General features: G+C 44.8%; 1 protein-coding gene across 23 annotated transcripts in view; it reads right to left on the bottom strand.

Annotated features, from left to right (window-relative positions):
* Positions 1–24,473, bottom strand: part of NRXN3 (neurexin 3) — a 967,067-nt gene extending 942,594 nt beyond the window's left edge. For 22 of the 23 annotated variants that reach the window (XM_033061705.1, XM_033061719.1, XM_033061707.1 and 19 more), the window contains exon 1: positions 24,401–24,473. The gene's annotated coding sequence lies outside the window, so the exon portion shown is untranslated. Of the gene's footprint in view, positions 1–23,774; positions 23,791–24,400 lie in introns of those variants that run through there. The other variant, XM_033061699.1, reaches the window with a different exon arrangement.
* Between the last annotated feature and the right edge of the window lie 413 nt (positions 24,474–24,886).

Below are 24,886 nucleotides of genomic sequence, written 5' to 3' on the forward strand. Positions count from 1 at the left end.
ATGGTCATAACAAAATACATTAAGGCGCACCCTTTTGACTAAAATTTTCCCCGGAACCCGGAAGTGCGCCCTATAGTCCAGTGCACCTTATCTGATGTATAAAGTTGCGACATTTGCCACCCCGGAAGTGCGAGCCCGCAACAGTCCCCAGCTGAGCAGAGCCCGCCCGGCGGCGGCATCAGGCCAGAGCCCATCAGGGCAGCGGTCGTGCGGGGGAGGGAAAGGGCAGCAGCGCAGCCTGGGCGGGGGATCAAAGCTGCCGGCATCGGGGCAGCGGCGGTGCGGGGCGAGCCTGCCGGCATCTGGTCACCCGGAGCGCTAGGGGACTCCCGGAGCAGTGGGGCCCTGGGGACGCTGCACGGAGCAGCGGTGGGCATAGCCTGGCCCCGCCGGGTACAGGCGGGCCTGGGGGCCAATGGCTGCTGGGTTGAGGCGGGGCCTCGGCCAGCAACCACGCAGGGGAGCTGGGGGCAGAGCCTCACTGCAAAAAAAAAAGTGCGTCTTATAGTCCGGTGCACCTTATATGATCTACAAAGTTGCAAAATTTGCCGACTCCCGGGGGGTGCATCTTATAGTCCGGTGTGCCTTATGGTCATGAAATTACTGTACATCATAATGTACATCACTGTACAACATCATAATGAAAAACAAGGACTACGATTCAAAAGTAAGCTGTGCAGACTCACAGCTCCCAGGACCTTAACTGATGGCAGATAGAACCTGAAGCATTTCTATTTCACTGTTGGCTTCATCCCAAAACACCTATCCATGCCAAACTGTCTTCACAGCATTTGTTCTTCCTGAGTGGATATCATCAGTCACACCAATCTGTGAAAGCTATTTTGTTATATGGGGGAAAAAGACCCTTAGGGAAAAGCAGAGTTCATCAAGTGTACTATGCCTTAGACTTGGGTTCAGTCTTAATGCAGGTCTCCTGGGATGACCCTGTACACTAATCAGGTGTGCCCTTTGGCACTGTGCCCACAGCAGAAAGACCAGGTGGAAATCTTTTTCAAACCTTGAAAAAAGAAAGACTGAAAGCATGACACAGGGCCATGAAAAACTGCAGCAGATGGCAGGGAAGGAACTTCTTTCTGCTTTGACAGTGGTTCGCTCTAGCATGGCTTTTATTGTGAAGGTACTGCTGGTTTCTCCATATACTTATTGAGATGATGTATCTCACAGAAACTGGAGGGAGGATCATATAGTCTCCTCTCACACAGTCTAAGTGTTGTACCACAGTCCCCAGTAAAGCAGTATGTCTTTGCCTTGGTGCAGTGCCAAGAAATCAAGTGTCATTTGAGCCTCAGATAAGAATATGCAACAGGCAGCACAGCCCCCAGCAAAAGGAAGCATTTGGCTAAGGAGAGAAACATGGAAACCAGAGAACAATACGACAAGAAGTATCTAGTTCACTTCATACATCTTGCATGTATATAATTCACCACTATATATTTCAACAGCTGACACCCAATGAGAGGTCACACAAATTTGAAGAGTCTCCCATCTATCTCAAAGAAACAGGAGACATGCTCAGCTGAAGTCCACCCTCATCTAGTCATTATCAATGCAAAAGCAGCTGCACTGATGGCAAAAACACATACCTTATTCCTTGTCTTCTGGGGTGATCAGTTTTTCATTCTTTAAACCACAGGCTTGATGTGTGAAGCAATAACTCAGCATGAACCCTCCCCAACCAGAATAGAGTGAATGTCTTCAGAAGAGACATCTACTGTCCTTATCACTTCACATTGGTTTAAGTTCATGCAGAAGGAAACGCCATATGGAAGAGACAGAATTGTGCACACTACATCAGAGACAAATAAGACAGTAGAGTGCTAATTATTATCAACAAACAGTAGTTAGGGAGAGATTGGGGAGCCTCACCAACTACTTTGCACAGGAAAACCCCACCCAGGTGGACAAACCTCACCCATCTGAAGAAGGCAGTAGGCTCTCAAGTCTTCCTCTAGTTTTGTTCCAACCACACATTTCTTGGCCCTACAGGCCTCATTTCTTTCAACATACAGACTCACTGGTGTCTTCAAGGTCTCAATCTGCATATACAGTGTTTCTGAACTTCCTCTCCTTTTTCATCAGAGAAAGGAAGAATCACAGGGACACCTCATATTTAAAAATCACATCATACACATTTGTGCCTCCCTTTCAATCCTCAGCAGAGCTGCTGGGCCTCACTCCTTCTTTGCTCCCATATTAACTCCCAAAAAAAAAGCCTCCAACACCTCATCACAGACAGCAGGCAGGACCAGCCAACATCAGCTCCCCAAGAGACCTTCCACTGTCACAACAAGCAGAGAAGGCTGAGCTCTTCTAAGGGAAACAGAAGACACTACTTCTCCATTCAGAGAAGCCAAGGAGGGATGAGGATATCCAGTGTCAAATCCCAGCCTCAGGCTGGTGATTTGATAGAAAGTGAGATTCTAATTCCAAGTTTTAATCAAAGAAAATGTAGTTATAGAATTTGAAAAGCAGTGGCATCAAGAAGAAAAGTGGCAAGAGTCTGCATAAATCTTCTTGCCAAGTCCCCTGTTTCCCCTGGAGAAGGAAATGAACCAAGAACAGATGTAGCCATGCTGTCCCCACAGTATTATCTCTTCCCCGATATATCCATGCTTTGTCCTTCCACTCATAAGGTGCAGACTGACTCCTCCCTAGGAACTTGGTGAACTGTAGGATTTGAAGAAAAGATGAAGAGAACATTATCTCCTCATCCTGTACAAACCTGCTCCCTCCTGATTTCTTCTCAATGCTTTTCCCGTGTTTTTCATTTCCTGCAATGGTCTATATAAGTGAACCATGTGTTCCTTCTCATTATGAATATGAATTATTAGCCTGTTCAATAATTTAAGTGATCCAAAAGCATACAATTCTTCAAACCTTTTAATCATGAACAGAGATGTATGCATATGCACATATATATTTTTATATATACACAAGTATAAATATATAATAATATATAATTTTTTAAGTGAGCCCGATTGAGGCAGTTAAAGACTGGCATCTTCTTTCCTAGAAAGCTTTAAAATTCACAAACTTGCACTTGTTTTTTAACAGATCTTACACTGATTTTAAGCACACTTAAAATTAACCAAAAATTACAAACCTCTCTTGCTATTTGTCTTGGATCCAAAAATAAACTGGCATTGGCAAATTACATTCTATTAAAGGATACTACCAATCGAAAGAAATCATTTTTCTGTTTGAGTACATTTTTATTGCTATTGTTGCAAGCAACACCTAAGATTAATATAACTGAAGGATTAGAAGGGAAAATGCCTTTCACCTAAGTGCTTACTCCATGCATATGATAGTACTTTGTGTCAAGCCAATTTGACTGTTTCTCTTGTAAGCAGCCAGATCCCCTTTGGATTAGATCTGTAGAAATTGGGAAGGAAAAATACACGTGGAAATGTAACTGTAGAAACTCAAATATTAGCAAGTGAACCCAAAGAGAACACTTTTTTCTTTTCAGCTAAGTAAAATGAAGTTGCTGCACATTCCTTAAACAACACACACACACACTGAAAATCCTCTGCCTCAAATAAACACACATTTCCCATCAGGCACAAAAACATATTCAGTGTTCAACAGACAGTGTCAATACTGGTTACAGTCTTTTTCCCACACTCTACCCCAGAAGGATGAGACATCTATGATTCATTCTCCAACCCACCTCTCCAATCACACACCTAGGAGGAAGGCATGTTGAATGTTTTGGGGGTTGTTTTTACATCAAAGAATAAAAATATTAAAAGCATTGCATTTCTTTTGGGATTTTGTTCCTCCTGAGAAGGAGTCTCATCACTTAATTCTTTTTTCCTGCATTTCCCCACACTTCTCTTACATCCAACCCACTGCCTGATATTCTTTCCCTTCCCAGAGATTGTCTCCTCTTCAAGCTTGCTCCTTCCAGCCATCCTTTCCAGTGCTACCTCCTGGCTCTCCACTCTTCCTTTCTGTGCAAAGTCATGTTCTTCTGCAGATGTCAGCAGGGTCAGCACACACACGAAGCTCTGTTAGATCTGCACTTGATAAATCAGAAAGCTGCCTTCTGTTCTCTTTATTCACATTCTTCATTCAAAAACTTTTTCTCTAGTCCTTCTCCCTCCCACCTCTTCTACTTCCCTATATAATTTTGCCTCATCAAAACTTCATACTTCTTTTCATGTTTTTATTTCTTGCTTTTAAAACTTCCTTTTTCCTACCTGTTCTCCAGCTAACTCCTTCGGATTTTTTTGTTATTAGGCTGTCATCTATGCTATTAGTGGCAACCACACCCACAGTACAGTAAAATAATTTATTAGATTCGTTTTTTTACTTATTTTCCTCATTTGTTCCTTGGAGTCCTAGCACTGTCAGTTCCCAATCAACAGACATCAAACCTACATCCTTCTCTCAAATGACACAATCTTTTACTGGGAACTGGCTGCTCATATAGGATGCAATAGCCAAACTGTTTCACAGGGGCACATGATGATGTTTACGTGTTATGAAGGTGGTTTACTATGAATTGATTAGAAGAGATAAGTGAAACCTTGATAATCAAGGCCGACTCCACTTGCAGGTTAGACAAAGGTTTGCACTGACCATTATCATAAGAGAAAAAAAAAACATAAGAGAAAAAAGATTCAACTGAACTATAAGGCAAGAGAAGTCAGCTGCATCAGCCAAATACTAGAGCAACCATTTAACTCTTTAGAATTCAAACTCTACAGACAGTCAGAAGGCAACTGACTGAAAGACAACTTTCCAGCTACTTAAAGTAGCTAAGAGCAATGAATCACAGGGTCAGCATCTATGATGGTAAGAGTTTCACCTGGAAATATGAGAGAAAAAAGGGACAGTAGCATGTGCTCACTTGGCTGCTCCATGAGGCATCATGGGACCAAAGCACACACACCCCCAATCCCCAAGTTGAGTCAGGACAGAGTCTTTCAAATTCTGATGCGCAATACTCTACATGAAAGTTGTTTGCAGTGACTTGTTGCTCCCGCACCTCACAGGAAAGTTGCCTATAACATCACCGCCAAACTTATGGCAGGTTACACTGTGCCATGACACACTACACCCAGGCAGATGCAGAAGGGTATGTGTGCAGGTGGCAGAGGAAAAGGCAGTCAGAGAAGTGAACAAACATACAGGGAGCAGTGATTGAAAACTCTGAAAGTCTAAGGTCTCTGCAAATGCCTGAGTTAAAGCAGAGGCAGTCTCCCAGATCGATTATGCATGCACGCCACTGAAAACACAGACTGCTAAAGTGCCAGAGCTCTGCTGGATAATTTATAGGCTGGTGTTAGTATTCAGAGTGGTGGGCAGAGTTCAAAGGAACGAGGTGAAGAATAAAAGTTTGAGCCTTATGAAAACACCATCATAGCCAGCACGAGCATCAGCACCACAAAGGGCTTCAGTTATGCTGGGTACAGGCAGAAGTCAGTAGGTATTATCAAAGTAGGAGCCATCAAGTGCTACCTTGGCACAGGGGCAGAGGGTTCAGGGAGGGTACAATCAGAACATGCACGCACGCAAACTTTGCAAGAGTTGAGCACATGCCGGCTTGACTTTTGGGAAAGCAGAGGAAAGCTGTGTGCCAAACAGCCTGCAATCCATTCCACCTTCTACCACAACACTTCCTCACAATCTTCATTCTTCTACGCTTGCCATACACCAGACTTACTGGGTTACTTGTGTCACAGAGATATACATAAAGCAGGGAATTAATGAAGACCTTCACATGCCTTTTTCACTTACAGTCTCACCAGGATTTGAAGCCAGGACTGGAGGGAAGAAATTAGGCATACTAAGCCATCCAAAATGCAAGCTTTATTTAGGTGAGCTTGAGTTTTCCAGCTTTATCACTGCCTGAGCCTCTTAGACATCTAGTTATCCGGAGAGAAAGATGGCAAGACAGTGAGGTCATCAATTTACTAAGCCTTATGTCTGCTCACGTTTCAGATTAGACACAACACCAATGGCATTAGAATAAGTACTGTGTAGTTGACTTCAGCAGAGATGTAAAGCAAAGGCTGGCTAGCCCATCTTCACTCATCTCTCTGCAAGGCTACTCTAAAACCAGATCTTACAAACAGATATGCAGGTGCACAGCATGCACTGCCACCATTCACTGTTACCATCTAGTGCCGGAAACAGAGTACAAGGGAAAGCACAGTATACAGACAAGATGAACTAAGGGATTTAACCAGTATTTTAGTATTGCATGCATGCCCAGATAACACATTTCAACTCCTTGTCATAGCTTCCACAGTGGTCAGCAAAATTCTCTCCAATCCTAATCATTCCAAAAGAGAGTTGTCAGGAAGTACAAGTAATTTTTGTGTTCTAGAACCTTTTCTAAATAAGCTCTCTGTCCCTTGCAATGGGGAAGGCCCACAGGAATTTGGTATAATACAGTGTGCTGCTAAGTATACTAACAAATACTCATCTGACTCACTTATCCCTGCAGGTTAGCCTTCAGGGACATTCTGTCTGGGTGCAGTACTTGAGGCTCAATCAATTATAGAAAGTTATCTCTATTAGAGGCCACAGAGGGGCATGCTTTAGAGACACAAATCACTTAGGAGGAAAACCTTTTGTTCTACATTTAGACAGCATCACACAACAAAATTCTTGTATATGACTGGGGAATACAGTAAAATAATTCAATAGAGCAACTGGCACTACAACTAGACTCCTCTCTGTACAATTAGAATATTAAGGTGGATTTTTCTCCATAGAATCTGGAGGAGTGGAGTATTGATGGATTCCCATTATTTTAGTCATGAAAGGGTTGAGTAGGAAGGAATTGAAACAAGGAGCCTATGAATTATTTTGAGCAATGGTAAAGAATGGCCATAAAGAGATAGCAATACTATTACATGGAATATGCAACTTAATTAATTCTGTTGCTAGACATGTGATCATTAGGGTCTTGGCAATTAATCTATTGTTAGTCCACAAGTTAGATTGTTAGTATCTTTTCAGGTGGGTTTTTAACTGCAATGCTATTGTAAGTAAGAGAACAAAGGTACATACATGGTGCACAACACAGAATGTTGTGAGTTGGCAGCATCTGCTGATAGTCTGACAGCCATTAACTGTTGGGATACTATCTCAAACCAATCCTAAGATGAAGAGTGTACCAAATGTGATTAAATAAATTGGTCTGTTGTCTATGATCTTCAACAAAAAGAATTTAAACTCCATCTATTGAATTTGAGACCTTTTCAGAGATAAGAAATAGAGATAGCAATTTGCTTTTGTCATGAAATAACTCAATGGCATGATGAAAGAGAAAGTCTGTGCCTCCTGACCTTTCCATTTGATTATTTACCTTTGACAGTATAAAGAAGGGAGGTGGCAGGGGTAAAAAAAATCACAGAACAACAAGAACCTTCACCATAAAATAAACGACATGAAAATACCTAGATATCTAGACAGAGTCCAGCAAAAAGAGGCTATAAAGCTGTGTTTGCATGGCAAGGTTCTGGTAACTGGGGAGCTGTAGGGGAGGATTCTCTGAGAACTTCCAGAAGCTTCTCCCATGTTCAACAGAGCCAATGCCAGTCAGCTCCAAAACAGACCTGCCGCTGGCCAAGGCTGAGCCCATAAGTGATGGTGGCAATACCTCTGTAATAATCAATTTATGAAGAAAAAAATGTTTCTGCACAGAATTAATTGCGGTCAGAAAAGAGAGGAGTGAGAATATATGACAGGAAGAACTCTGCAGAACACCAAGGTCAGTGGAGAAGGAGGGGCAGGAGGTGCTCAAGCACCAGAGCTGAGATTCCCTTGCAGCCTGTGGTGAAGACCATGGTAAGGCAGGATTTGTCCCTGCAGTCTATGGAAATCCGTGGGGGTGCAGAGATCCACCTGCAGCCCATGGAGGGGACCCACGCTGGAGCAGATGAATACTCAAAGAAGGTTGTGACACCTTGGGAAACCTGTGCTGGATTGGGTTTCTGTACACAAGGCATGACTTGTGACCTTGTGCGGATCCACACTGAAACAGTCTGCTCCTGAAGGGCCGCATCCTGTGGAAAAGGATCTGTGTTGGAGCAGCTTGTGAAGAACTGTAGCCTGTGGGAAGGACTTATATTGGAAAAGTTTGTGAAGAACTGTCTCCTGTGGAAGGGAGCCCACACTAGAGCAAGGGAAGGATTCCTCTCCCCGAGGACAGAGCAGCAATAGAAACAACATGGGATGAACTGACTGTAATCCCCATTCCACATCTTCCTGCACTGCTGAAAGCAGGAGGAGGTAGAGAATCAGGAATAAAGCTAAGGCTGTGAAGGAAGGAGAGCTGCAGGGAGGTGCTTTTAGGATTTATTTTGTTTATTTCTCACTATCCTGCTATGATTTGGGTTGGTAATAAATTAAACTGCTTTCCCCAAGTCAAGTCTCGTGCTCATGACAGTATTTGGTGAGTGATCTCTCCCTGCCCTTATCTCAACTCATGGACATTTGTTATATTTTCTCTCCCTGTCCAGCTGAGGAGGGGAGTGGCAGAGCAGCTTTGGTGGTTACCTGGCATCCAGCCAGGGTCAAACCACCTGAAGCAAGACAGAAAAGACCTAAGTGGAAATAGAGAGAAGAGGTATAAAATCTGTTTAACATAAAGAGAAACAAAAAATTACAGAGAAGAACAACCAAATCTAAAATGACATACAAATCAGTTTACAAACAGAACCCTTCTTCCAGCACAATTACAGTGACAGAATAATCACTGGAGAGCTTTAAGAAATCATTCACTGAGCACTTACATGGGATAATCTAGCAAAGGGACCCAGGAGACCTTAAAGATCTTAAAGAACAAACTCCTCAAAGCACAAGAACAGTTCAATTCAATTTGTGGGAAGCCAAGTGGGTGTGGAAGGAAGCAGGCAACTGAATGGGAAACTCCTGACAGCACTCAAACACAAAAGGATGCGAATGAAAGGTGAAAGTGGGGGTGTGCTTCTCAGGAAGAATACTGAAACTCTGCCTCAGCATGTCAGGATGAAAATTAGAAAAGCTTGAAATTACATGAAAATTCATAAAATGTGAAAGGCATCAAGAAGGGCTTCCTAAAGCACCTTGCTAGCAGAAGCATGACTAAGCAATCTGTGGGCCCAAAGCTGAACGGAACAAGAAACCAGCGGTAAAAAGAAAATATTTAGGTCCTCGATGCCTTTTTAGCCATCACTGGCAAGGACTATTCGCAGCCTTTTTGTTCCATGCGCCCAGTAGAAGAATCCAGGAGACTGAAACACTACCCATAGTGTAGGAAGACAGAGTTAAGAACCATTTAAAGAAACTGGGCATACTCAAGTCCCTGTGACAAGATGCCCCAAGAGCACAGGGGCATGCAATGGTAGTTCATGTCACTGTGAGAACACTTCACTGTCGGACCAGTGTGTTTCTCTATCTATACCATATGAATGATGGAAAGTTTTGGGGCAGAAAAACCTTACTGAGTGAGAATTAAGTTGCTTTATTTAAACAGATGGAAAATGCACACACCACACCACCAAAGCAAAGGATGCCATTTGAATTATTGTTATAATTCTTTGCCACATGCCTACAGAAAACTTGACAACAGCTAAGCTGTCAACATGCGATCATACCACCAATCCTGCTGACCAATCTTTGGGTTTTCTGTACTCCCTCAGTTATCTGTGTCCATCTGTTGTCTCCCATCTCATCCTTAGCTTGCTAGCTCTTTGGGACAGGCAACATTTTTTGCCCTGTTTGAACAAGCATTGTGTAGGTGTTACCACAATACGCAGGAATAAAAATAACAACAATAATTAGGTTATATCTTAGTATCTCCTTGGGTTGGAACGTTTCCCTCCTGACTTCACAGCAGTGTTCATAAACAATTATAACTTGGTCCAATATGGGGCCTCAAACAAATAATTACATCCCAGCCTACCTTCAACCATTTCACCAGTCATCCCTCAAGGACTGGATCTGCTGAGCTCTCCATATGCTCCAAATGGTGAGTGTGTGTGAACTCAGTTTCAGCAGAAGATACCAGCCTTGCAGTGCAGCAGGACTAACACCCTGCATATAACCCATAGATTTTCTTTGGACAGAACAAGCTTCCTACACACAAACTGTTGCCTCCTACTTTGTGTGTCAACCCTGACTCATTTCTAGTGCCAAGAAGAGTATAGTATCTTCATCCTCTGCTCCCTCTGAAGAACGGCAAAAGCCTGCAGTTACAAGTACATAAGATGGTAGAAAAGAGTTACATTATAAACTGTGCACACAGATGTGGCCAAGCACAACACTGTACAACTTCAACCAGCATACATTCCCAGATGTTCTTTTAAACTAAAAGGAAAATCTTCCTTCCTTGAGGTTCGCTGGGGATACTGGCTCTGCACTGGAGACACTCAGAAATTCACTCGCAGGCCCAACTGGATCCAGACAGGCTGTTATTGTAAATCTAAGACTCAAGAAAAAATTGCAGTAACATGCTGCATAGTATGTCTTGGATTGCTTGCTAGTAGCTGAAAGATTCTGCTGAACTCTCAGGGAAGAAAAGCCCCATTCACCAAGAAACATCCTCCTCTCAAAGTGCCATGAGCCCCTCTCACAACTACCAAAGTATATGTCTCCTGACTCAAGCATTAGGCTCTCTTCTCAAATCCTCTGTGTGCAAAGGCACCTCCTGCAATGCCTCATCCACACTACTCTCCTTGAGGACACTGGAAGAAAGATATTGCAGTGAGGAAAATCCTTTGCCCTTGTCTACTTCTTTTGATGGAAGAGAACAGAAAAATTATCTTGTAACTTTAACATACCATACAAATCTGTGGTGGTTTCTAATAGGTGAAAGCAGAAGGGTAATCCTTTTTTTCCATCTCCAAATAATTTCACCAAATTTTCCCAGTGAAAATTAATCAGTAATCAGGATAAAAGTCTCCAATAACTTCCAATTCCTAGTTATGAAGATGCAAGAAGTTGTGCCAGCCCTCTGCTTGTTTATCTGCAGAAACAGAAAGGCTTACAGTGCTGGATGCTAATGTAACACTGCTGAATACACAAGCTCCCTCAGGTCCTTTTGGGATGTGCACTGTAAAAGTGGATTATGCCAGGGGCATGGAAGGTGCTGCAGGGCAATTTGCAGAGGGAGTGATTCACCCTGGCTCTGCTTCCCTGCGCTGCTACCACAACTGCCAGTGAGGGGACAAGCCTGCCTCTCAGGCACTGCGAGAGTGGTTGGGACCAGACATCAGGAGTTCAGGCAGCCCATTCCCCTCTGAACCTGTCAAAACTATAATAAAACAACCCAGATAAAATTTTGTGTCTCCTGTCTCATCTGTTCTTAAAACTTCCTCTGATGAGGGCAGTACAGCCTCCCTCAGGACATTGTTTTCCTGCTTAAATTTCAAAATACTCATAAAGCTTTTCCTAGCACTTACCTCCACATCTTCCTTGCTACAAATTAAGCTGATTACTTCTTGTCCTATCCCCAGTGGACACAGAGAACAATTAATCACTATCTTCTTAAAACAAGCTTTTAAATATTGGACGGCTTTTCCCTCGTCAATCTTCTCTCTAGTCTAAACCAACCCAACCAATCCTCTCCTTGCAGACTGCCACTCTGGCTGCTCCCTCATCTCCTTCCACTGTTTCTGGTTTTCCTGTTCTCATTGGATACAAGGCTCTGCATCTGCTAGTGGCTGCTAGCGTAGAAAAACTACTGTCTGTGTGCTACACGTGACACTCCTGTTAAATATACCCTAAAATGGGATTTGCTTTTTTGCAACATCACCACACTGTTGACTCATATTCAGTCTCTGACTCACAGTAGTGACTCCCAGATCCTTTGCTGCAGTTCTGTTGCCTGGCTTGTTATCCCCCATTTTACATACAGGCATTTAAGCAGATCTTTCCAAGTACAGTACTTTTCATTTGTCTTTAATAAATTGCTTCCTATCAAATTTAGACCATTTTCTAGTTTAGTTGGTAAATTATACCAGTATTGTGCCAAGAAAGCAGATCAACTTCCAACCTCGTGTTACACACTGGCAACAAAGAGAGCATGAAAGGAAGAACTGCTGAGTTCAAAGTTCTTAAAAAGAGTTACTGTCTTACCAAAAGCCTATCAATTCACTACTCCCTTTTCACCTTGCATTCTACCTGATTTTGGCAGGTTAACCCTGGTTGGATGACAGGTACTCACCAAAGCCGTTCTACCACTCCCCTCTGCAACTGGACAGGGACAGAAAATATGAAGAAAAGCTCATGAGTTAAGATAAGAGATCATTCATTAATTACTGTCACAGGCAAAAGACTCAACTCGAGGAAATTAACTGAATTTATTACCAATCGAAATCAAAGCAGGATAATGAGAAGTAAAAACCTAAAAACACCTTCCCCACATCCCTCCCTCTTTCCTGGGCTTAACTTTATTCCCAATCCTTTACCCTCTCTCCACCAGCAGTGCAGAGAAATGGGGAATGGAGATTATGAGCAGTTTCATCCCATTTCTGTTTCTGCTGCTACTCCCCCTCAAGGAGAGGAGTCCTTTCCCTGCTGTAGTGTGGGGACCTTTCATAGGAGACAGTCCTCCATGAGCTCTTCTCATGGGTTACAGCTCTTCACAAACTGCTCCAAAACAGATCCCTCTCCTTGGTGTTCAGTCCTTCAAGACCACACTGCTCCAGCATGGGCTCCCATGGGATCACAAGTCCTGTCAGCAAACCAGCACCAGGGTGGGCTCCTCTCCCCATGGATCCTCTCAGGAGCCTGTTCCAGCACAGGCTTTCCAAGGCATCACAACCTCCTTTCAGGTACCCCCCTGCTCCCGTGTGGGGTTCCCTCCACAGGCAGTAGGTGGATCTCTGTACCCCAATGGATTTCCATGGGCTGCAGGAGCACATCCTGCCTCACCATGGTCTTCACCACAGACTGCAGAGGGATCTCAGCTCTGGCACCCAGAGTCCCTCCTGCCCTGCCTTCTTTGCTAACCTTGGTGTCTGAAGAGTTGCTACTGTCACATATTCTCCTTCCTTTTTTTTTTTTTTGCCACAATTGCTTCTGTGCAAAACTTTTCTTTGCTTCTCAAGTACATTATCACAGAAGTGTTAGTACCATTCCTGACTGGCGTGGCCTTAGCCATAGCATATCCATCTGGGAGCCAGCTGGCATTGCTTCTGCTGGACATGGGGGAGGTTTCTGGCAGCTTCTCATAGAAGCCACCCTGTAGCCCCCCAGCAACCAAAACCTGGCCACACAAACACAATGCACTGATACACAGTGGTTTTCGCCAACAACAGTACCTCCTCTTATTTACTCAATGAAATTACAATCTGCTGCCAAAAAAGTACAGCAACATTCTAGGCACCACATCACTCTATGACCCAAGTTAGTACCAAATAGAGCTGCTAGCAACTAATTGGCTCACATCAACCAACAATGAAGAGAAGGGACATGTTTAAAAAACTAATTATATTGAACTAAATCCTTAAGATGTGATTCAACAAAATTATGACTTTTGGTCCACTGGTATTAGATACACCTTTAATATATACTTGATTAATGACCTATGTGAAATTACATCAAGGATCAATGTTTCTCTGTATTTTCTCCATAAAATCCTTTGCCTTTGATTCCCAGATATGCAGCAGGTATTTTTAATGCATATACCTGAAATTATATTGTATCCCACCCTCTTGGAAAATGCTGCTTGAGCTGACCAGACAAATTAGCAGATTTTAATACCAGGATATCAATGAACTAAGAGGCATTCTGAGTTCCTTGAGATGATTGGCCTTAGTCTCCCCACAGGACTTCTGCACTCTTTGTCCCCCCTCAAAAAGTCAAAGTAGTCAATAATTTAAAGTTTCTTTTCTTTGTGGTCTACAAAAAAAATTGCAGTGTGTAATCAGCCATCATAAGAGAACAATAAATTACCAGAATTTCTCTCACCCCAAAATGAAACAGGATGTTACCTGAATGTGTCCAGAGGAGGATAACAGAGCTACTGAAATGCTAGGACACATGTCCTCTGAGGAGTGGCTGAGTACTCTGGGTTTATCAGTTAGGAGAAAAACAGGATTAAGAGGCAAGCCCATTGCTATCTAGAGCTTCCTGAGGAGGAGAATTAGAGGGAGGCACTGAGCTCTTTTTCCATGGTATTCAGTGATAGGACATGGAGGAATGATTCAAAGATGCAGCAGGTGAGGTTCAGACCAAATACTAGGCAACTTCTTTACAGAGAGGGAGACAAAACACTGGACCAAGTTTCCTAGAGGGGTGGTCAGTGCCCTGTGACCCTCAGAGACAGGTGTACAATGCTGTTAATAATATCCCCTAATGTTTGGTCTGCCCTGAAGTGGGTCAGGCAGTTGGACTAGTTGATCCTTCTAGGTCACTTCCAACTGGAACTATTCTACTCTATCATCAGATATATGAAGCTTTTCTTTCAAGGAACCAAATGTTTTACAAATTATAATTTTGAATTTTCAGTGAATGGCAAAAGGGATACTGTTATGAAAAACTGGTTAAACACACTCTGGGAAAGAACTCCAGACTTCTGCTTCTTAAGTTAATACTTAAGGACCATCCTGCCTGCTCTGCTGATGCTCAGTACCACTGCAATGAAGTTCATGGGTCATGGATCAGTACATGCTGAGGAACAGCTCACTGAAAAGCAACTTCACAGAAAAGGATCAGAGTTCCTGTTGGCCACCACACTGAATATCAGTCAACAACATGCCCCTGTACAAAAGGCAGCTAATGGTATCCTGGGCTGCATTAGAAATGCTGTCAGCAGGTTGAGGAAGAGGACCCTTCTCTCTACTCAGCACTGGTGAGGCCAAATGTGGAGTATTGTGTACAGTTCAGGACTCCCCAGTACAAGAGAGAGGCAGACATAATGGGGGGAATCCAACAAAGGGCCATGAAGAAGATTATGAATGTCTCTCATACTAGGAAAGGCTGAGAAAGCTAAGACTGTTTAGTCTGGAGGAGAAAATACTCTAAAGGGTGTCTGGGGTGGGCAGCGTCTGATCAATGTACATAATTACCTGAAGGCAGGGGGTAAAGGTAAAACAGCCAGGCTCTCTTCAGTGCTGCCCAGTGATAGGGCCAGAGGCAACAAGCACAAACTCAAACACAGAAGGTCCTGCCTCAACATCAGGAAACACTTTTTTACCGGGAGAGTAACTGAACCCTGGCACAGGTTGCCCAGGGAAGTTGAAGAGTCTCCCTCCTTGAAGATATTCAAAAGTCATCTGCGCATGGTCATCATTTCTGGGTGGCTCTGCTTAAGCAAAGGGTTGGATCACATAACCTTGAGAGTCCCTTCCAAATTTAACCATTCTGTGATTTTGTGGATTTCACAAGCCATCAGCATGTCAAAAATCTTTCAAGAAAATAGTTGCTCTGTGGCTTAATCTGTTCTTTTTCAAACGCGTCCTGATGCTATAGTAGATCCTTATGTAGACTGATACTGCAGATGGTGCAGAAAGAAATTTAACAGCTAGGATGGGTTCCCTCTTAGGACAATGCTGCTCTTTCACTTACTTCATGAACTGATTGAGATCATTATGAGATCAGTTACGCAATGCTCAGAAAAGTCGGACAGGTTATTCCTTCCTTTGCATTACTTCCCAGAACTAGTGAAGACGGAAAGCACAGTGGTCAAAAAAACTCAAACCAAACTGTTTAATACTGTTACAAATATACTGCTCACATCAGCAGAAAAGTTTGTTGCAGATAAGATCTCAGACTTAAGCAAAGACTCTTATCTTCTCTATGCATCCCTAACACTTGGGAGCACAAAAGGAGGGCAGCACAGCCTTCCATTGACTCTTCCTGTCTAATGAACAGAAGAGAGTTCAACCAAGCAAGGGAAGGACATATCATAGTCATGTCTCACCTTCCGATGCTCCAAGGACCAGAAGAGAAAGTATCAAAAAGTGCACATTCTTGTGCAACCTTTTATGTGTGTTCACTGACTGACATCCATAGGTAGTAAATGAAGGTCAGTTAGATATTTGCAAATAACAAGAGCATTACAACTGGTAGATTAACTTGCACCACAACTTGATTCACTTATATGTGCAACAGCAAATATAAGTGTAGAAAATTAGAAGAATATCAAACTGGACAGAAAGCCTCCCAAACACCTTGAAAAGAATCTCTCTTCCATTTTGCTTTTTAATAAAAATGAAGTATTTTGTAAGAAATACTGTTATCTGCCTGGTAATTCCTTAACTCATATCAGTTGAAAACTGTGCAGTTACAGAAGGAAGAAGATTCACACTTAAGATGAGTGAAGGACTCTAAGCTTAAGGTGAACAGATTTTTCTACAGCCCCTTCTTTGCTTCCCTCCATGACTAGTCATGAAGACAAAACAGAAGGTCCTTCCACACATCCCTCACCAGATCCCATTCCTCCACACTCCATTTAGTTTCTGCAGTTCAAGCAGATTCCTTTTTCCCCTGAAATCAATGTTTAATTAACACATTATTGGAAAAAAAATGGGATGCAAGAGCAGACTGAAACAAAGCCAGCTCAACCCTGCTCTGCAGCCAGTCCCATTAGACAATTACCCCACTGGAAAGTTATTCCTCTCCTCATCCTCCTTCGGCTGCCAGCCAACATCATCTTCTGGCTTAGTTACATTTCTTTCTGTCCCCACAGGACTCTTTACTTTCTTAGAAGTGGTCCACAACAGCAGAAAAGATAAAGTAGAGGGAGAAGGGGAACAAGTGCTCTCTGTGTAGCCTCACATTATGACTGAGACCCCATCTTTAATCCTGCCATCCCCACAGGAGCAGCACACTGATTCCCCTGATGACCACCCCATCAGCATAGCAAGCACAGCAGAAACAGGACAGTGTGCTGTGCCATGAGCAGGGAATTCTCAGAAGATCAAACTTACAAGCAGATCTGGAACTACACACAGCTGTATGCACCCAAAGGCAGCAGACATGCTACTGGCAGCTTCAAAAAGTTCACATCATACCTCCCCCTATCCTCATCAATTATTATTCTATCCCATTCCTTGGCTCTCATCCGACTGCTGGGAGGTACTTGGATGCAGGGGATGCTGCAGCACTGTCAAGGGCATTATAAGGCAAGTCTAGGGCTTGAGAGCCCTCCTTGCTACACACACAGGCACCCACACTAGAGGGCTGGTGCAGATGGCGAAGGACAGCAGAGCCCGTAAACTCCTGGGCTGAGCTGCCCTAGTTATGAACAGAGGCATCAGGATCTTTGAAAGAGTCTACCATCCCAGCACTGACATTCCCAGGATCCAAAGCTACTAGTGTTAATTAGTTCCCATGATGTGATGGATGACAGGCGGCAGGACTAGGAATGACACAAGCAGATTGTGTTTGAAATAAAGTCATCCCTCACCAACAAGGGCAGAGGAATTTGGAAAGGACAGGAGCTCAGCACACCACTGAGGGACAACAGATATGCTGACAGCCCCAAAATCTCTGATATATACACTTCCCACCACCCTAGCTCACTCCTTCTGCCAGCAGGCAAAAAACAGGCAGGGGAGTATGCCTGGGAGAGAACTCGGGCACATGGTTGTGCTAAACAAGAAAGCTCTGAGACAAGAGGAAGCAAAGCAGATGAAGGGCTAATCCATCCTGTAGCAAGGGGCAATATTTCAGACAGAGCTGAACGTCTGACAGCTGTAAGCAAACCTCCACCACCCCCTGAAAAGTCACACAGTGATGCCCCCAGCAGCCTGGAGTCTAAAGAGGCTGAAGGCTATAGCCCGGAGAGAGCACTTTGCCAAGCTGGCAGTGTGGTGGACAGCTCCCGGGAGCTGTCCACAGTGCTCAGAGAGCACTGTCTTCTGTGAATGGTAACAAAAGAAACTGTGTTCCCACCTTCCCTTAAGGAAGAACACAGGATCTTCCAACACCACTGGTGTATTTCCAGTAGGAGTCTTATTTCTCAGGTTTTCAAGAACATCACTGAAAGTCGTGGTTTTTCTATTAAAAAAAAAATTCAAAAAAGTGTATAAACCAAGCACTAAAAGCGCCATCCCTTGCCCACAACAAGGAGAAAGGCAGAACAAATTTCTGCCATGTCACCTTTCCACAAACATGTACAAATATGTCAGTCTGGCTGTTTGGACGGCAATGAGAAGTCAAAACACCACTTCTGATTCTCAGAGCCATTTATACATTAATTGCTATTGTCTATGCCCAAGTGAGGAGAAACAAAAGAAAAAGCAAACAACCTAAATCAAGATTATGTATTGTACTGGTTTCAAGAAGTTACCAATCCCACTTGTATCTTGTTTCCAAAATTAAAAGAATCTGCCTCACCACTTACTGTATTAATTAAAAAACAGCTCTGCTAGACTGACAGACAGCTATTACCTAGAAGAGGGGGATGAGGGAGAGATCAGAGCTGAAAAAAAATTCCAAAGCTTAACCAAAATGTGGGTATTTTCTGGCTCCAGTTGCTTGGGCAATTGTCCGAAAATAAAACCTGTCTTCTCTTCATGCTGGTGGGCGGCAGGGTCAGATAAAGTTGGATGCATTTTGTTTTGAAATTAAACACCGTGTCTCCTGCATCATCATTAGAGGTCATCTCTTATCCCTGCTTTTGATCATCATAAAGCTTCTGACTCCTTCAGTTTGTTCTTGGACAGGTCACTGTGTGTCCTTATCATCGATACAGCCTTCCACAACTCAGTCAGTATCCTGACATCCACCTGCATATGCCCAGAGCACAGAGCTAAAGGCGAGGGCAAAGGAAAACAGATTGGGGGGTAAAACACATTCTGCTTCTCAAGAAAAATACTCTAAAGAGCCCTGGAGGAGGCTGCAGGAAAAGAAGTTCAGTAGATTCACCAAAATACCACTGCTGATACAAGAAAAAGGGAACTAAATTCAACCTTCCCAGGAATAATCCAGACAGGAGCCCAATCATCTTGTATAGTCTGAAGGTGTCCTCTAGGTTGAGGGTTTAAATCCAATCCTAACATAGAAAGAAGATTTGCCTGTACCTGATGGCTTGGAAATTTGCTTATAAAGGGATGGAGGAAGCATATTTATTTCCTTTTTGCACGGGGACTTAAACCTTAAAATTCACCATCATTGCTACCACAAATTATCCATGGCACCACCTCTCACTCTCTGAATGCTTTGCAGGAATTGACTTCTCCTCTCACTTCAAGGATGCCAAACATTCAGGGTCAGGGGTAAATTCCAGCACTGTGTCAATGTTCTTCTTCTTTGGTTGTGAGAGCTGAAGGAAGGCAAAGTGTGACAGTCAGGGTGAGCTACACAACTCATACTGCAATAATTGAAATGTACCTACAATAATGCTTTTTCCAACTTTTCCTGTTAACAAATAATTCATAAAAGCAAGTTAACCATGCCACAAGAACACACTAGTACTTGAATCACTGGAGAAAAGGAGGAACCATAAAACCTTGGGTCCACCTTTGCCTTTCAGGGCACCAGAGAGATACCAGGGAGGCAGTCTCTACAGGACAGGAGCAGGCACACAGGCCCTGCAATACATTCTGCCTTTGCTCAGATGGCCACCACATCAACTTACAGAGCAGCCATGTAATAGCCCTATGTAAGGAGGATAAAAAGGCGTGAGGGAGCATTCAAAGGAGGGCTACAAACATGGTGCAGAGCATAGAGGGCAAGTCTTATGAGCAACAGTTGAGGGTGCTTGGACAGTTCAGTCTGTAGGAGACAGGGAATACCTCATCAGAGTCTACAACTTCCTCATGAGAGGAAGTGAAGGGGCAGGCATTGATCTCTTCTCTCTGTTGACCAGTGACAGGACTCAAGGAAATAGCCTGAAGCTGAGTCAGGGGAGGTTTAGGTTGGATGTCAGGAAAAGGTTCTTCACACAGAGGTTGGCTGGGCAGTGGAAAAGGTTCCCCAGGGAAAGTGGTCAGAGCATCAAGACTGACAGAGTTCAAAAAGCATCTGGACAACACCCTCAGGCATGTGGTCTGAGTCTTGGGGTGTTTCGTGCAGGGCCAGAAGTTGAACTTCTAGCTGAGGATATTGTATGATGGTAAGATTTCTACAAGCACAGAGTTGCAGCACAACAACCACTTCCAAAGTAACTTAGGTAAGAGGGACAGCAGGGAAAAATCAGAGAGTAAATACTGGTGAAGTTGGGCAACTGAAGCAAGATTAGCTCTGGTGAGCAGAAACCAGAGGAGCAGAGAAATCTCTTCAGGCATCACCTCAAGCAACCATGTGAGGCACTGGACACACCCCATCTTCCTGGTTGTAGTTTACCACTGCACCTCAAGGTCAGAGAAAGGAGAAAAGTAAAAGGTGAACACCAGTAGCTCTGGACAGCTCTATTTATTCAACTTTTGCTATTGTTTCATGAAGTGGAAAGATCCAGAAACACAGAGACCTTGGAGCAGGCACAACCACACAGAGGAAATGAGAAGTAGCAGCTGGCAGAACCACAGGAGCACGTTCCTACCACAGCTCTCCTCAGCCTGGGTGAGAGCAGCCCGTGACGAAAGACAGAAGTCCTTACAACCAGAAAAGGAGGGTGCTGAGAAGGTCTGTGAGCCTTGGAGAGGGTGCTGAACATCCTGAAATGCAGGAAAAGCTTCCCTCTCACTGTCTCAGCTCCTTCATCCCCACATGCCAGTCACCACAGCCACCCACTGAGACTTGTTGGGTCCTACACCGTGTTCTAGCTGGGGGCACGAAGGAAGGTAACAGTGGATGGAGGGAGAGACTCTTACCTCCCTCTGCCTCCCCACCCCAGCCTTTTCCCTGCTCCACTCAGACCTGAAAAGCCATGGCTGTCCTGCACATCCTACAACAGAAACACAAGGAGTTTTTCTCCGCCTCTCAATTCACCACCCTCCAGGCTCCAGCAAGGACTGCATGGAAATGGCGATATTCCTGTATCGTCTGGATCAACAGTACGGATAAGTTCAAAGAGGGCAAGAGAGGATGGCATGGGAGGATGAGGCAGGAATGCTTTGTTTCATCCTGGCTCCAACGCAGCCCACCCCCTCTCTCAATCGCAATGCCCTCCAGCTCGGACATGCAAGGAGGCATTGGAAAGGGAGGGGACCTGGGATGCTTATGAATTTTTGTTTCCCCTATGAAGGGGACAGCTCACTCCCCCAAGCATGCCTGGCTCTGACGGAGCTCCCTGGAGTAACCTTTATTCCAGTGTGTCGCAAGCATGTATTTCACGGATGGTTACACTGCATCATTATCACCAGACGTTCATTTGACCAAAATAATGTTATTAGCATCGTCAGGTCCAATTCCCCCCACACAATTTCTCCCTCCCCAGTACACAAACACTGCCTCCAAGCCCCAGGCCCCTGCCATCCACACAGGGCACACCCCTCCCCAACACAAAATCTCATGATGTGTGACACAATGTCCAAGAAAAGAGAACGGCAAGAAGGGCTGGCGAAATGGATGGACGTGCCTTTGGCAATTACTGCGTTCCTTACCCTCTGCCAGTGTTTACCCACCACACAGACGCACAAAGATGCACACGCAAAAATTGAAATTAAATTGCCGACTATCCAAGGTACGTGACTATGGGTGTGCGAGTGTGCCCAAGCTGCGGTCACAGCCCTATCGGGAACCCAAATCTGTGTGGCATGAAGTAAAGGTCATCGTGCCACTGTTGTGATGCACTAAAAAAAAGCCGCAGAGCCATCAGGATGTAACACAGAATTTTCTCGTCAAGGGATGAGAAACCTTCGGGGGAGTGGGGGCTGGGAGGAGGAAAGCGGGTGTGCGGATGGGGGGGATGGGGGAAAATGGCAGAAAATGGGGAGGAAAATGAAGAATACAAAGCTCCACTTCGCTAATCCAAGATAGACAATCCATCCCTTCCCCCCTCTCTACGCCCTCCCTCCCTCCGAAATGTTGGTGCAGATGGATTTCTGTATCTTGGTTTTGCAGCAGTGGGTCTAATGACTCCCATACCAAACCCCCTCGCTATAATAACCCCTCCCACTATTTTTTTTTTAGACCCGGCTGAAGAATAATGTGTTTTTAGAGATAATGGGTTTTATAAAAAGAAAAGAAAAAGGGACGCAGCGCAGACATTATGCGAATAAGCTGCTCCCCGCATCACCCCCATCTTCTCCCAACCACACATTCTGATTTCATCCCCTCCCGTCATTCTCCAGCCTTCCCCCATCGGCTCCCCCAAGGAAAGGAAAAAACCCACAACGCGATCTGGGTAGCCGATCTCAAAATCCCAAGCACTAATCTGCTTGAATTTGTTCTTCCCCTTATATAAGCAGCAGCACGTCAACATGTTCAGTGGAAACGCAGCGTAAAATGAGGCCAGGCTACAGCCATGGAAAAGGGGTGATATCGGCAGATATCGCTTCTATCGAGAAGCCATCGCCACCAGGTTGATGAAATCAAGCACTGGGCTTCCAGCCGTTCCCCAGTTTTATTTATTTATTTTTCAACGCTTACTCTAATTTTACTTTGTTTCATTTTGGTTTCGCTCTACTTCATTTTTGAAAGAACAAAAGTGAAATAAATAATTAAAAGCCTAGACACATACCCCACCAGAAGGTGCCCGAATGCTCCAGAAAGAGGAACCTCACCTCCTAACTTTGGGGTTTGTTGGGTTTTTTTTCAATAAATAAATACAGTCCTGTTGCTCACATTATCCCCAAACTTCCAGTGTCTCCAGTTACACCTCCCTACTGCCAAAAATCAGACACTTTGTTAGCGAGAGATAAACATTTAAGAAAGTGCCGGATACCGGAAAGAAACTGATAGACAAATGGAAAATTATGTCTATACAATAATCCAGTTCATTCAGCTGACAAAGTGTGCTCAGTCGCAAACCCACGAGCAATAATCTCTGCAACCTCCTCCCCCCAAAATACTACTAACCCTTATATAAACTTGCTCAACGTAACACTGATGACCATTTTAAAAGAAACTGGTGACAGACGTAACACCTTTTTGGTTAACATTATAATTAATAACTGACCGTATCATCACGGCAAACAAAATCCTTTGTGATCAAATTTTCTCCCATCTACTCAACATCTCTCTTAGACTTTTTACCAGTCTAGTTAAGAGTTCGCCCCCTCAAAAAATAGCCCCTCAAAAAATGCAATAAGGAGGTATTGGTGAGCGGTCGTTTCAATATTCACCTTTTTAGGAGGATTGTGTGCTTATCTCAGAACAATTACGGGTAGTAAAAAATACAGGAAGGACAAATAATATTTAGAAAAAACCGAAATAATTTCTTAAAACTATTTGCAACGAAGTGTTGAACAAACTGACCACAGAAAGGTGGAACGAGAACTGGGAAAAGCAAAAAGGTGAAAGTGTGCTTTTTATAAACGATTCAGTGTTTTTAGCCCCAGTTTTGCCTCCCCAATCCTTTGGTTTTTTTGCCGCTGATCTCATGCCTAATCTTCTTTATTGTTTTCTTTTGAGGGAGGAGGGGCAAAAATCAGGAAGAAAAAAAAATTGAAATAGAGAGTGTTCAATTTTAACAAAATACATTCTTAAAACAGCACTGTTAAATATGTTATTTCCTAGCCACGTAAGATTACCATTAAAATAAATTTAAGAGTAAGCAAAAGACAAGTCACCTGCAAAGCACCAGAGTCGATGCCCTTAGGTAGGAGAATTACATCACTCCCTGACTCAACGGTGTTTTCTTGTAAATTATAAAGCAGGTGTATTTTTCTTCTTACAGAAAAAATGAAGCTAAGAAAAAAACAATACGGCAGTTATTTCACATAGATTTTGCACGAAAAAAGCACTGAACCAACCTTTAAGGTCACTGACTGCCTGAAAACCCACAGCAGTCACTCACGGTGGAAGTTTTCAGGCAAGACGGCTACTAAATCATTAATACAAACAAATGGAAGGCGGGGAAGAAAGGCGCTACCGTAATAGATCCGAAGACTTGGAAGAGGCAAAAATATTAAAGAAAAAAAACTTTCATCTTCAGCCTCTCTTCTTTTCTCGTTAGTATATTTGTTTAAAATAAATCCTTAAGCTTTAGTCAAACAGCAGGCTCACTCTAAGGGTCTCCCTGCTGTAACTCAGCGTAGTGTCTTCTTTTTCGAAAGCCCCCCCCCCCCAATTTTCCATTGCAAAATGCCCCGCCGCGGGAACTGCGATCTCCCAAAAAGTCTGACCAAAGGAGCCGGAGCGTCCCGAGGGTCGGTGCGCGCCCACTCCGCCCGGGCGGGCAGCGCCCAGCCCCGCCGGGGCAGCAAGGAACGAACGGGGAGAGGGACAGAACGATCCGAAATAGTTGTCGTGAGAAGGGTGAGGAGAAACGCGCCCGCAGAGCTCCGGAGCTCCGGCGCGCAGCGCTCGCCGGGCGGGCAGCTCCCTGCGAGCCGAGCCGAGCCGAGCCGAGCCGCCCCCCGCCCGCCGCCCCTCTCACCTCCGCAGCCGGGCGGGCGCCGGCCGCCGCGCCAACTCGCGGCTCGCCTGCGCTGCGGGGCAGGGGGCTCCAGCGTGGCCCCAGCCGCGGAGGCTGCGGGGGTCCCGGGGAAGCTGGGCTGGGCTGGCCGTGCCGTGCCGAGCCGAGCCGGGAGAGCCGCGGGCGGAGCTGCGCAGGGCTGAGCGCGCCGCGGTGCCGGAGCAGCCCGAGCCCCGCGCACGCCGCCGCCGCCCCCTGCTGCCGCCGCGCCCGCCCCACCGGCCCCGGCTTTTAAAGAGACCGCGGGTCCGCGCCCCGGCCCCCGACACGGTCCGCACGGCCCCGACCGCGGGCACGGCCCCGGGCACGGGCGGCAGCGCTCCGCCGGGCTTCGCCTCCCACGCTTCCGCCGCCTCCTCCCAGCAAAGAGGTGCGGCGGCTTTTCGACTGCCTTCGGCCCGGCAGCGTCTCGTTCCTCGAGCGCTCCGTCACCGGCCCGGCACAGCA

Source organism: Catharus ustulatus, chromosome 6, assembly GCF_009819885.2.
Source record: "Catharus ustulatus isolate bCatUst1 chromosome 6, bCatUst1.pri.v2, whole genome shotgun sequence".
In the NCBI taxonomy this organism is placed as follows: domain Eukaryota; kingdom Metazoa; phylum Chordata; class Aves; order Passeriformes; family Turdidae; genus Catharus; species Catharus ustulatus.